Source organism: Alexandromys fortis, unplaced genomic scaffold (assembly GCF_014885135.2).
Source record: "Alexandromys fortis isolate MF-2015 unplaced genomic scaffold, M_Fortis_MF-2015_v1.1 scaffold_19, whole genome shotgun sequence".
Classification (NCBI taxonomy): domain Eukaryota; kingdom Metazoa; phylum Chordata; class Mammalia; order Rodentia; family Cricetidae; genus Alexandromys; species Alexandromys fortis.
The window spans coordinates 5,561,003-5,574,903 of record NW_026067890.1 but is presented as its reverse complement, the minus strand read 5'-3'; positions in this window follow the sequence as shown (position 1 = coordinate 5,574,903).

The window sequence follows — 13,901 nt, the reverse complement described above, 5'->3', positions numbered from 1 at the left end:
GGATTATTCAGACACATTTTGATGAAACATTCTTATATTTCCTGTGCTTACAGTGGCATAATATTAAGATTAATTAGTAGATAATCTCAAATTTTGCATTCTATATGGTTGAAAATGCATCTCCATTAGAGAAATAGCAAAATGAATCTTGAAATAATTAAGATATAATGTAGTGAATTTGGTATTAGTTTTGTTTAAAATTAGAAATTATTTTTACTGAAAGAGAAATCACTTTCACAGAAAGTGAACTATAAGGACATTGAAGCTTGTTTTATTTTTTTTTTTTAAGTGTCCCTGTGCTGGGTAATGTTCTAAATGTCAGAAACACAGTTAAGTAATATATTACTCAATCAATAATATAAAAATAATCACAACAGGAGAAAATGCTAAAGACTGATAGTGATTACTCAACAGCAATGTGGTTTCCTAGTAGTCCTAGCTTGGTGTGAACCACAGACCTTCCTTAGCCCAGGCGGAGGATAGGATGCAATTCCAAAGGAGTGAGAATTGTTTTTTCTCTTGGACCAGATGGAAGAGTCTCTCTAAAGCAGCATCTCCTGGTCCCCATCAGAGGATGAGGCCCTGGTGTCTCCATGGAGGTGATCTGGAAAGCAATAGTGTTTCAGGAGACAGCTGGGTCAGACTCAACAACACCCTGATATAGACTCACAGCAGCTCTTAAACATCTTCCTCTGCACATGAGTATTTATTGTGTGGCAAAGGAGACGCCCTGTTGTTCAGAGTGTTTTGGTCTTGCCTCAAGTCACAGGGGTTCCTCCTCTTACAAACTAGTCCTTCACATAAACCCTGGATGTCCTTGAAGTAGGAGTCTGCACTTGGTCGGTACTCTGTGTGCATTGGCTTTTCACAAAGTAAAGGAGGCTCAAATGGAAACCTGTCTTCCTTTTCAAGTGCTCACCCTTAAAAATAGAATTAACTTCATTGGGCTAAAATTTAGACAACTGTTTCTTCTTGTTTTAATTTAGCTGGCAAGATAGATTCTGAAGCTCCTTTTTTTTTAAATCTCTTACTCAGAATCTGTCTTAGAAGCCACAAACACAGACAAATGTCAGAGCTTCCACAGGATGCATTTTACTAGCTAAAATTTAATAAGAAGAAACTGTTTTTCTGTGATATAGTGTACCTAATTGTGTTTTCAGGCTGAATGGCTGTAAATTTGAGGCAACGATATCTCTGAATCATTCTCTCCTCTTTGTACTGCTTCAAGAATCAGAAGACATAATCTACGATAAGCAGTAGAATTAAATTTAGAATAATACACTAATTTTTTTTTAAAAAATCAAAATCTATTTAATTTTATTAACAACAGGCTTGGGGACCCTTGATAGGAGTTGTTTTCCATATTATGAAGCAATTTCAATTTATACTAAATATGCTTATCATAAAGACCCAAGCTTCAATGATTACTTCAAATCTTTGGTGTAATCAATTGCTGTAAATGATGTTCATAAGCTTGGAACTCATTTAACGCTGTTTATTGAGCCTGTCACTCATAGCCTTCAAGGTAGAAAACCTCTCACATGGACTAGAATTCATTCATCTATTGATTGTATTCATTGAGTAAGAATTTCTCTCAATTCCAATAATGGTATCTATTCACTTAGGATATGATAGGTAGAATATGTTGCTACAGGGCCCTTAAGATTTATAAATCAGAGATGCTGGTTATCCAAGAATGTATTATTTGTCAGTGGCTTTCATTGAGTATGCAACTTCTTATTTTAAATGTAGAGCAGATTAATGCTAGAGTGTAATCTAATGCTTTAATATTCTCGGGAACATGTGGTAACCTTTGAACAAAAGAGCAAAGAAAGTTTTACAGATACCTTGCCAAATAAAATAGCTGACAACATAAGGTGGCGGTGCAAACGTAGAATGTGGCAGTTTGAATGAGACGGGCCCTCAAAGGTTCATATACTCGAGTCCTGACCTCTGCTTGGTAGAACTCTTTGGGAAGGTATGATGTTATTGAGAAGGGATATCTCTGGGTAGGCTTGGAGGTTCCAGAAGTCCATGCCCTTTCCAGAGTCTCCCTCTGCCTCGGGGTTGTGAATCGAGATGTAAGCTCTTTCCCACTGCCCCAGTGCTAAGCCTGCTTTCCTGTTACTATGCTTTACTATGCTGCTCGCCGTAATGGCCATGGACACACCCTCTGAAATTGTCAGCCCCATTAAACGTATTCTTCTACAAAACGTCTTGATCATCTTGCTTTATCACATTAATAAAGAAAGTAGGATAAAGAGTGCTTTTGTTTTATTTTTAAAAAAGCTCTTCTGCTGATCCTTTCAAACAGGTGCCCAGTGTATTTGTGCTACACAATCTCTTCTGCGCTATTTTCTAACATAACATGACACAACATAACAAGACATAACGTCAGTTATTTCAAAAATCAATATAGATTGTACCGAATTAGGATAAGCCATAAGAAATGGATTGTGGGGGCGTGCAGTGGGGAGGTGGGAAAGAGTGGAAGGAAAAGAGGAAGGGGAAAATGCAGTTGGTATGTGGAATATATAAATAAATTAAAAAAATAAAAAAGAGTTTGGAAAGCAGTTTAACTCTAGGTGAAATATATATGTGAAGAAGTTAAAATTGTAAGGATTTAAGTCCAAATTTGCAGTCATGTTACTATTTTTAGTCTTCTTATCAGATAATGATAATATAAATAAAAATATAGAAACATTAAATGGATATTATATATATATGATTTCATAGTCTCCAAAATAGGAGAGTGGAAATAAATTTATTCTATTATTTTGAGGTTCAAGTACTTATCATAACACAGTATGATGAAATTCCAAAGGATCTTTGGCAAGTTTCTTGTTATGGGGTGATTCCAAGCAAACAGCTGAAAAAAATCTAGGTAGCAAACTAGATGTCAATAGCAGAGAATAGTAAAGAAGTATTCAGTTTAAATGAAGCTGAGGAAAGAGAGATAGTATAAACAGGAGAGAGAGAGAGAGAGAGAGAGAGAGAGAGAGAGAGAGAGAGAGAGAGAGAGAGAAAGTGCGAGCAAGGGATGGTGGAATACACTTATAGTAGAATCTCAGCACTATATGGGAAGAGATGGATTGCTGGGGCTTACTGGCCAGGTGGCCTAGAGTCAATAAAAGATTCTTTCTCAGAAACAAGGAGGATGATATCTGAGGTATGAAACCTGAGATTGGTTGCCTTCTGACTTTTCTACATATGTACATACATATTCAGCTGCACTAAAACCTATACAGATGCCTATACGCGCCCCCCCCACGCACACACAGCCACACACACCAAACATACAAACACTACAGTGGATTTTTTTAGTAAATCGGTAGCAAGATGTATTATATACCAAGAAATACAACAATTCTTAAAATATTCAAAATTATTATTTTACATGATCTATTCCTGACAAAATGGAAGTTAGAAATAAATGGTAATAATTTATTAAGAAAGCTCTTGAGTAGTTGAAAAAAAATGTCTTCTAACTCATGTGACAGAAAAAAGAAACTGAAGGATATTTTGGGTTGTATGACCATACCAACATAAAATTAAATTGTTGGAGGTAGTTCAAATAATGGTGTGGTGGTTTAAATAAAAATGGCTCCCATGGGCCCATAAAGAGTGGCACGTTTAGGAAATGTGGCCTTTTTAGAGTAGGTGTGGCTTTGTTGGAGGAGGGGGTCTCACTAGGGGTGGGCTTTGAGGTCTCAGAAACGTAACCTAGGCCAGCATGTCACCATCACTTCCTGCTGGCCATGAATCCAGATGTAGCACTCTCAGTTCCTCTCCAACACCATGTTTACCTGCATGCCACCAAGCTTCCCACCAAGTTAATGGACTAACCTTCTGAACTGTAAACTGACCCCAGTGAAGAGTTTTGCTTTTTAAGAGCTGGAGTGGCCATGGTGTCTCTTCACAGCAAGAAAACTTTAACTAAGACAATGGTTAGATGGAAATATTTAGTTTCAAAATCTATAATAGATAAGAAAGCTAAAAAACTATTATCCAAGTCTCCACATTAAAAATCATTTTTTAAAATTGATTTTATTGAGCTATACATTTTTTCTCTATTCCCCTTTCTTCCTCTCCCCTCCTCTTCAATCCTCTCCCATGCTTCCCATGCTCCCAATTTACTCAAGAGATTTTGTCTTTTTCTACTTCCCATGTAGATTAGATCCATGTATGTCTCTCTTAGGTTCCTCATTATTGTCTAGGTTCTCTGGGATCGTGATTTGTAGGCTGGTTTTCTTTGCCTTATGTTTAAAAACCACTTATGAGTGAGTACATATGATACTTGTCTTTCTGGGTCTGGGTTACCTCACTCAATATGATGTTTTCTAGATCCATCTATTTGCCTGCAGATTTCAAGATATCATTATTTTTTTTTCTTCTGTGTAGTACCCAAAATGCTCCTCAACCAAAGAATGAATAAGGAAAATGTGGTACATTTACACAATTAAAAATCTTAATTCATCATAGGTATTTATCTAAGAAACTGAAGCCAACTATCCACACAAAACTATGGACATAGACTTTCACAGTAGGTTTGTTAAATAAACAAATCTCATAATGGAAATCCAGAACTATTTCAAATAGTGCTTAAAAGATGACATGACAATGTTTTTCTAGATTCATAAAATAAACCTAGAATGATAAATGATAAAAGGGGAAGGATAAATTATATTCTCAATAGAATCAATACGGAGAAAACATATGAGCAGAGAAGAATGGCTTAATTTATGCAGCATTCCAAAACAGAGGAGCCTTATTTTTGGTGATGCAAGGAAGAATAGCTGTATCTTAGGTTTTGAAATATGGAGAAAAAGACCGAAACACTAATAAACTTTTTTTATACAAAAATGATCCATGCATTTATTGATATTGTAACTACTCAGGTATCTACATTTGTTGCAACTCTTTGAACTGTATGCTTAAAGAATGTAGTTTTCGTTGTCCATATATTTTTATTTGAAAACTAATTTAAAGAGAGAAATGTTATGAGGAAGTTTGTTACAAAAATGAAATGAGGATCAGTAACTAATATATCCTTATCTGATAAAAGATAAAACTTTGTGAATTTATCAGTTGATACAAATGAATGAATCCCAACTCTGGCTGCAAAACTGTATTCACTAAAGAGACTCCATTTCTCCAGGAAAGTGAGCATCAAGACAAAAATACCCACTACCACTTGATTTTTAGTACAAAATGGAAGATTCTCACCAACTTTTTAATTAGGGAAAAGTTCAATAATTAAAATGGAAGATACAAACTATCATTATTTACAGGTCATGAGTCTATATAATAAAAATCCCCTACAGTTAATCAGCAATCCAATTATTCCTACTAATTAGGGAATTTAATAAATTTGCTGCACACAATGGCTTAAACAAGTTAGCTCTATTCCTCTATAGCAGGGTTCAGCCTGCTAATGCCTGCTAGCCAAACCCAGCTGTCAAATGTTTTCCTAAATAAACTTTTATTGGAACATGGCCATGTCCAACTGTTGATTTATTGTTTGGGAGCTTCTTGTTCGTTACGATGACAGAATTGAATGGTTATGATACACTGACTAGCCCACAAAGCCTAAACTATCCAATATCTGAATAAAATAATCAGATAGAAAAACATTATAGGAAAATAATATGGAATTTTAAAGGTGAAAAAAGTATATTTCTGTCATAAACCTATAAATGACCCTACACTAAAATAAACCCTGCTTTCATCATGGTATCCTTATTACAGTTTATATAAGGGAAGTCTTTAGCCAATTTATCACGATACATCCAAATCTAAATCAAAATATTTAAAAAACTCAATAAAAACCTAATTAAAATATTGTTAGATATTTGAGGAACTTGGCAAATTCCTTCTAAAATGGCATATGGAGAATCTATAAAACAAAGGTGAAAATTGTATCCTTTCTTAAACAAATCTATTTAATAAATGTAATCTAGGATTTGCTGAGTGACAGATTCAAAGACCAAGACAGATTCAAAGACCAGTGATCTGATTATAGATGGAAAATAATTGACCAATGAAGACCATGAGGTTATACATGGATTATGAAGCAAAGAGTGCTTGAAAACAACTTACTACCTGGAAAAAATAGACAAGGTTTTCTAATGAACATTGCATCAAACAGTGGAGTTCAGATGTACTCGGCATTATAATGTGAAGAAGGGACATAGAAGACCCGAAAATATATCACATTGCCTCTGGGACATGAATGAAAATAATCTTCAAACCTTCCAAAGTAAATATCAAAGTAAAAATATAAATAGATCTGGCTACATGAAATAAGTGATGTACATGGCATTTAGTATATAGCATGCACGTGCAATTTTTAAATAAACATTTGTTTCTAAATAAAATTTGTTTCTATAAAACAAAAGAACACAAAATCAGTTCATAATATGCAAAGTCGTTCTGTGTGTATAATGTACTGAAGAGAAAGTCTAAAGCTATCATGAAAAATTTTAGAGATACTCAAACTCAGTAATTGGGTGATTAAAATAAAAATAATTTACAACCCTGAGATAAGAAAAACTGTGATAATTAAACTAAATTTGTAGAGACAGTGGGGAGACAGAAGAACTTTAGCCCATCTGGTAAGATCACAGTTATTCTAGAATAACAACTGCAGAGGTTGTGAAATCAAGCCTTTCCACAAACTTGACCATCACTGCACCCATAGGATTTCTGTGAAGGCAGGAATCTTTGCTGTTGAAGGTGTATTCACGACTATCTATACTGGTCACAACCTTGAAGAACTCCAGGAATTTAATACATTTGGTTTCGTCTTCCTGGGTTTGTATACCACTTATGTTCCTGATATATTTGCAAACATATTTGGGCGTTTCATCTAGACTATCACATTTTCTTCTTGCTTTGTCAATTTGTGTGATATTTGAGTGTGACTCGGGAACCTTACTCTTGTAATTAATCCTAGAGAAACATATGTTTCATAGATTAATAAGGTAACTTAGATGTTGGCATTCATTGGTTACTACAGCTGGATATTGGAGTCACTCTAGAAGGATAAGTGTATGTGTACAATATGCACTTAAGTCACAGTCCTGTGATTAGAAGCTAATACCTAAAAATATCTAGACAAATGAATGTATATAAAATTCTACTGGGGATAAAGATACAATGGAAGACAGTAACAGTATTTGTATAAATCCAAAAATGCACATAAAACACTTTTTAGTTTTTAAAGTTAAATGTTTAATTATTGATTTTTCCAACATAGAGTAATGGGCAATTAGCCAGGTATAGGACATGAGAAGAAAATCAGGATTTTTAATCAAGGTAAACGAGCATTTAAAAAGTAGGCTTGGTATCAACTTGATGGGTGTGTTATATGAGCAAGTGCCTTGCATAAGTAAAAAGTGAAAGCACTCTACAAACTTGTGACTCATAACTGATGATAGAAGATAGGACAAACTTCACAGTTTGTATCTTAGTTGAAGGAGAAATAGAAAACAAGGACAAAAGAGAAAGTATATCAAATTACACTTTAAAGCTTAGACACTCCCAGCTAACACACACTAAACATAGTACTATATACGTCAATGTTTTCTGAATTATTTTATTTTACCAACTCTTTAGCAAAATATTATATGAAATAATTCAGTCCACTCTGCTAGTTAGTTTTGTTTGCATTCAGTTCAAACAGATCCTCATCATAGTTAGTAATATGATCTAAACATGTATTTTTTTCCCTAAATGGCAGTAAATATACTTTGCTAACTCATTCTTCCTAGATGGAATTAAATTACTTACCTTGGTAATGGAGAGTCGCTGGTAGGATGTAAATGAGTTGCTAACACGGCACTTCATTGCCACAATAATTTCGAGCCACTAGCTAGCTTGATGTGTCTGCAATAAATGTTTTATTATTTAGGAAAAATTCACTATACAAGTCGCCATGTGCTATGCTCATCCGTGCTGTAAATCAACAAAGATCAGCAGACTGAATAGAAAAATGAAAAGCTTATTTAGAAACTGACATAAGCTTTCAAATGAGCAGGGATGGTTGAAGTTAACGGCGTTCATTTTTCTTCGCTTGTCAGGCTCGCCACTTGAATTTCAGTGCTAAAGATAGGAGATAGCTTGGCTTTATGAAATTATGTCCAGGGAAGCTGTGTTTACATTTACATAGATAGAGTCATAATAAAGTGGAATATAAAAAAGCCACGCTAAAGCGACAGTGCCCCAAATATATGAAGTGTGGGATGGAGTTCACAGTCCTCATGTCTGCAGACTTGATGATGCCTTTCTAAGGAGAGGAAAAGCCATGTTGCAAACGTTGGCTTTCAGAATTTTCTAGAAATTACTTAGAATTTTCAGAATTTCCAAACAGTACTGTAAAGCACCAGAGAGTTTAGCATTTATAAAATATCAGGGAATTTTCCCACTACCTGCTTTGTTTCTATTTTGAGTAAGTCAGGGGCAGAAGAAACGTTTTGCTCTATTCTTACAGCATGACGAAGCTTGGGGAGAAGTTAGGTGGACCTATAGTCACTGTCACTATGAGAACCACCCCAAACTCTCTGTGGTTACCTAGTAAGCGTCAGTGTTTACTACAGATGGAGTTCTTGACATTGCAACAGTGTGGGGAAACTTCTGGCTGTCATCTCCCTATAGTCATAGAAACAAAGAACACCGGCTTTTACTGTGCAAAAAAGGCACAGATAGATGATACCCACCCCTGTCTCTGCCTTATGTTCATGATAATATCATTAGTCATGAGTAATTCCTTAATTCTCACATTAAGGGCTTTAAATGTGCACCATGTAGTAACCAATGATCCTTTTCTATCTAAAGTTTCTCTGTGAGTTAGTAAAATGCTAACCACCTTTTGAGCTTAAGAATTTGTTGAGGCAGCATTGTCTTGATTTAAGGTTCTGCAATCCTAGTTGAAAGAAAAAAAAAGACTTATTTTTTTTAAGACAGGGTTTTGCTGTAGTTTTTTTAGAGCCTGTCCTGTAACTAGATCTTGTAGACCAGACTGGCCTCGAACTCACAGAGATTTGCCTGCCTCTGCCTCCCAAGTGCTGGGATTAAAAGCATGCGGTTGTGGTGGTGCACACCAGTAGGATTTGCTGAAAGAGGCAGAGGCAGGAGAATCATGAGTTGGAGGCCAGCCTAGGCTACACATTTTTTGGGATGGAGAGATGGCTCAGCCATTAAAGGCTAGGCTCAAAACCAAAATATAAAAAAAGACATTTTTATTTATTTATTATTAGTTAAGCATCACAAATATGTGATGATGATTAAAAACTGAAATCAGTAAGACAGTCATTTAAGAGGGATATAGCTAGTTATAGCTGGTTGGAAAAGATACAACACAGTAAAGACCAGATAATAATCCAGGGCACAGCCCCAGGGTCCACGTAAGGTGTGTGAAGTCCCAGTGAGGGGTGAGAGCTTCTCAAGGAAACACCATCAAGAATTCAGAATACAGAAGCAGACCAGGTGTTGTATTGTTGGGGAGTGGGATGGAGAAAGCATGGTTGAACAATAGATACATTCATGTATGTTAGGGTTCTCTAGAGGAACAGAACTGATTAAATGAATCTATCTATCATCTATCTATCTATCATCTATCTATCTATCTATCTATCTATCTATCTATGTCTGTCTATCTATCTATCTATCTATCTATCTATCTAATCTCTCCATTTTCTATCTATCATCTATCTATCTATCTATCTATCTATCTATCTATCTATCTATCTATCTATCTATCTTATATCTATCTATCTATCTATCTATCTATCTATCTATCTATCTATCATCTATTATATCTACCTATCATCTCTATTAATTCATACATACATACACACATGTGCACACACATATGTATGGGATTTATTAAAATAATTTACAGGCTGTGGTCAAGCTCGTTCAACAATAATTGCCAACTTATGGAAAGCCCAAGAATCCAATAGCTTTTCAGTCCATGAGACTGGCATTCTCAGCTGGTCTTTGGTCTATGCTGTATCCTGAAGAAGTAGATGATAATACCAGCGAAGGAATGGGCTTGCCAGCAAGAACAAGCTGGCAAGAGCAAGAGCTTCTTCCTTGTCCATTATTTAGGTGGTCACCAGAAGGTGTGGCCCACATTAAAGATAGACCTTCCCACTTCAAAAGATCTAGATAAAAGTGGGTCTTCCACTTCAAAGGATTTAATTAAGAAAAGTTCCTCACAGGTGTACCTGGCCTCTTGAGGATTAGGTAATTCCAGGTGTAGTTAAGTTGATAACAATAGCCATAATACCATGTAGCCTAGCAATGTCTAGACTATTTTGATTATCCTAAAAGAGTTCTGTACATTTTTCACAAGAGCACGTCACTTAAGGACAGAATTTTACCTTGCATTGGAATAGAAACATAAGTGATTTTTGTGCACTACTTCATATCCACAGACTCATACATATACTTTCAGATTTAGCTTTATTTACTCAGACATTTTTGAAATTCTTCATTGCTATTGGAAAGAACAGTAATCCATTTCATAAAATAGTGTATTCTAGATTTTTATCTTTTTCCAAGAGATGAATTATTGAGTTGTTTCCACCAATGATAGTGTACAATGGAAATCCCAAGAATCTAGTAGCTGTTCAGTCCATGAAACTCTGACAAAAACAAGTTAAGGAAAAACGAGCGTGGTTTTCTCACTGTTCAGGGACCAGCCATACATCATGGAGATGAAATCAAGGCAGCAGGTGTCAGCCACAATTAGGAAGCAGAGAGGGACGGATGCGAGACTGTACTCTGACCACTTTCTCCAACTTATACAGTTCCGGATTCTTGCCCGTGAGTGATTTCCCCCAACTCTGACAATTAAAATGGGTGTCCTCATATCAATTTACAAACATAATCAAGACAAGCCCATCAAGCATCCCAGAGGCTCGTCTCCCAACTGATTCTAGACTCTGTAGCATGGGCAACTAATACTAGCCATCATATATACAAATCAGAGTTGTGCCCTAGGAGATTAGCATTTATTAAACAGCAGACTGATTTCACTGGGGTTTGTCTTTACCTTCCTTGGATAAACCAGTGTGTATTTTTCTATTATATCAGTCAGCTATCATGACTACCTGTCAACTTGCTAAGAAAATAACAATCATTTTAGTATGCTGAATTATAAATATGTTTGAAATTAATATAGACCCTAAAATTACCATCATGGTCTAATATTTGCTATGCTCAATATCTCAAGGACTGAAATAAGTCTGGAGATGTAAATGTCAACAGTTATAAATCTCCACTGTATAAACCCAACAGTAGAGTGACCTTGTGATCCATTGGTTCTACTGCTGGGTGCATGACCAAAGATGAGAACACTGTCCACCCACAGAGCAGTACTTTGCATGATGCTTAAAATATCAGATCAACACAGACATAGGCCACATTTTCTTAGTATTTCATGTTATTCTATCCATATATGTGTATGTTCATATATATGTATATATATGAATGAAATTTGGCATGAAAAACTAGGATTCTGCCCTAGGCAGAGATATGGTTGGAATGAGAGATCATCGTGTTAAAGAGTCACAAAAAGGCAAATATCACAGGGCACCATTTATTTACTGAAAAAAAATGAAAGTTTGTAATAGCGATGACTAGAAATTGAAAGAGTATAGGGGGAAAATAGATAGAAGAAGGATTATCTATGGTTCTTTGTTGGTATAGCATTGTGACTGTAAGTTAAAATAATTTGTGATGTATTTTAAAAGGACTAGAGAGGAGTAAGAAATTCCCTGTATATGAAACTGACTCACATTTGAAGAGATGCTGGCACCTGATGCTTTTTGTCTTAGTTGCTGTAATAAAATACTGTGGCCAAATTAACGTAAGAAGGATTGATTTTGGCTCACTGTTCAAGGTAAAGTTTATCATGGTGGGGAAGCCAAGGCAACAGGAGGTGGAGGCAGTCGGTCACATTGCATCCCCCCTATCAGAACAGAGAGTGAGGAATGCGTGTGTCCAGCATTTTACATTGTATACAATTCAGAATCCCGATCCAGAGAATAGTGCCACTCATTTTCAGTATGAGTTTTCCTACCTCAATAAATCTAACTGATATGATTTCTCACAGGTGTTGCCAAAGGCTAAATCATCCCTCACATGTGTACCTGGAGACTTGTCCTGTCATATTGCTAATCAACGCTAACCATCACACCCTGATTTGATTACTTCGTGTTATATACAAATAACAAATTCCTACAATGCTCTTGATAAATGTGTATATTCTGTCTCTCAAAAAAAAAAACAGAATGCTCAGAGTAACTTAGATGTGTGTGGGGGGGTAAAGCAAGAAAGAAATTATAACACCATTGAATCTCATTATATGAGAGAAAAAGAATTTCCTTCAACTGTAAAAGACTTGATCCTTAATGGAGTGTGGTCTGGGGGGTCTGTGGAACTCTCCTGCCATTATCAGGCTGCAGAAAGTCTGTGATCAGTTTGAAATACACTAAACTGGGTTGCATGGCACACCAGACTTTGGGTCGGTTTTTGAGGGGAATATTGTAGAAGAAAATGCAGACATCACCCGATGGCCAGCCTACCCAGCACACTGCATGCCTGAATAAGAAGTATGGCACACCATGCTGCTAAGTATTCCCAGAATTCAGAACACTGACTTCTGAAGCAACCTAAGGTGCTGGTAGCTGACCTACTGAGTCTGTACTCTCTGGGTCTCCTTTTCTGTGCTTCTGTGCATGGACCCTGGTGATATGAACACTCACTCTCCAATCTCAGGTAATGTGCTAGCCAATCACAGTCGATAAGCTTCTACTACATTAGTAGCTGTTCATGTGCAGTAAAGCAGAGACTGTTCCCTGGAGCATGCACTTTACCAACCTCCTCGCATTTTGGTCTTGTTGGGGGATGTCCAGTAACAACTGTGGAGTGTGTATTCAAAACATTTATAGTCAATTCCTTAGAAAGACCCCCAAGCCATATTGATAGTTTTGAATGTTATACTCAAAGAATTGCAAATGTATATGAAATGAATATGGATCTTGAAACCCTATTTGCCTACCATTTGTTACATTCAATGCCATATTGAGGCTTCTCTTGCTTTCGGTGCTTAACTTCTTTGTCTAGGCTGACCCACCATCTGTCAGTCTGCCTGTGAAAAACAGTTTTTGGTGTGTAACAGGCATTATCTTATTTATGTGATTTTAGTTATCTGAAAATTACTTCTTGTATAAACCGAGTAAACATAACTGTGGCAGACCCCAGTGGATGAAGCACTTAATTCTTATTAGGAAGAAGAAAAAGTACTGCTTTCTGTCTCCACTTTAATGATGAAAGAAATAGTCTTTGTGACATGAGTGTTTTGTGGAAATAAAGTTGAGCACACAGTGGAGAGCACTGGTAGGTATGGTTTGTGAACCATGACCAACCTTGTCCCTGTGCATTTTAGCACATCTTCCCTAGATGACCCAGTGTTCATGCTGCCCCAGTTTAATCTGAAATTAACCTTCCTGGTGGCATTTCCTGCGTGGCACCTGACTCTGAGAGTTGTCCTTGTCACACGGAGATTTGGTTCACTAGTTCATGGTGTTCATTTGGAGAAGTTAGCACTAATGTGTCTGTGCTTCAGTGTCCTCGACTGTGAAGTTGAAATGACCCTGTTAACAGCGTGCTTCCCTGAGGGACGGTGATGGACAGCAGATACAATTACTGTGGAGCATTTTACCTGATGCAAAACCAGGAGATTTTATGAGAAAGTTATATGACCTTCTTTTTGGCATTACATAATGGTTCAGAGAGCTTGTGTATTGCTTTATGAAAACATTTTTTAGATACTGCCTTGACAACCTTAAACAACCAGTGTTTTACAGTATAAAATATTAAGACTGCTTTTA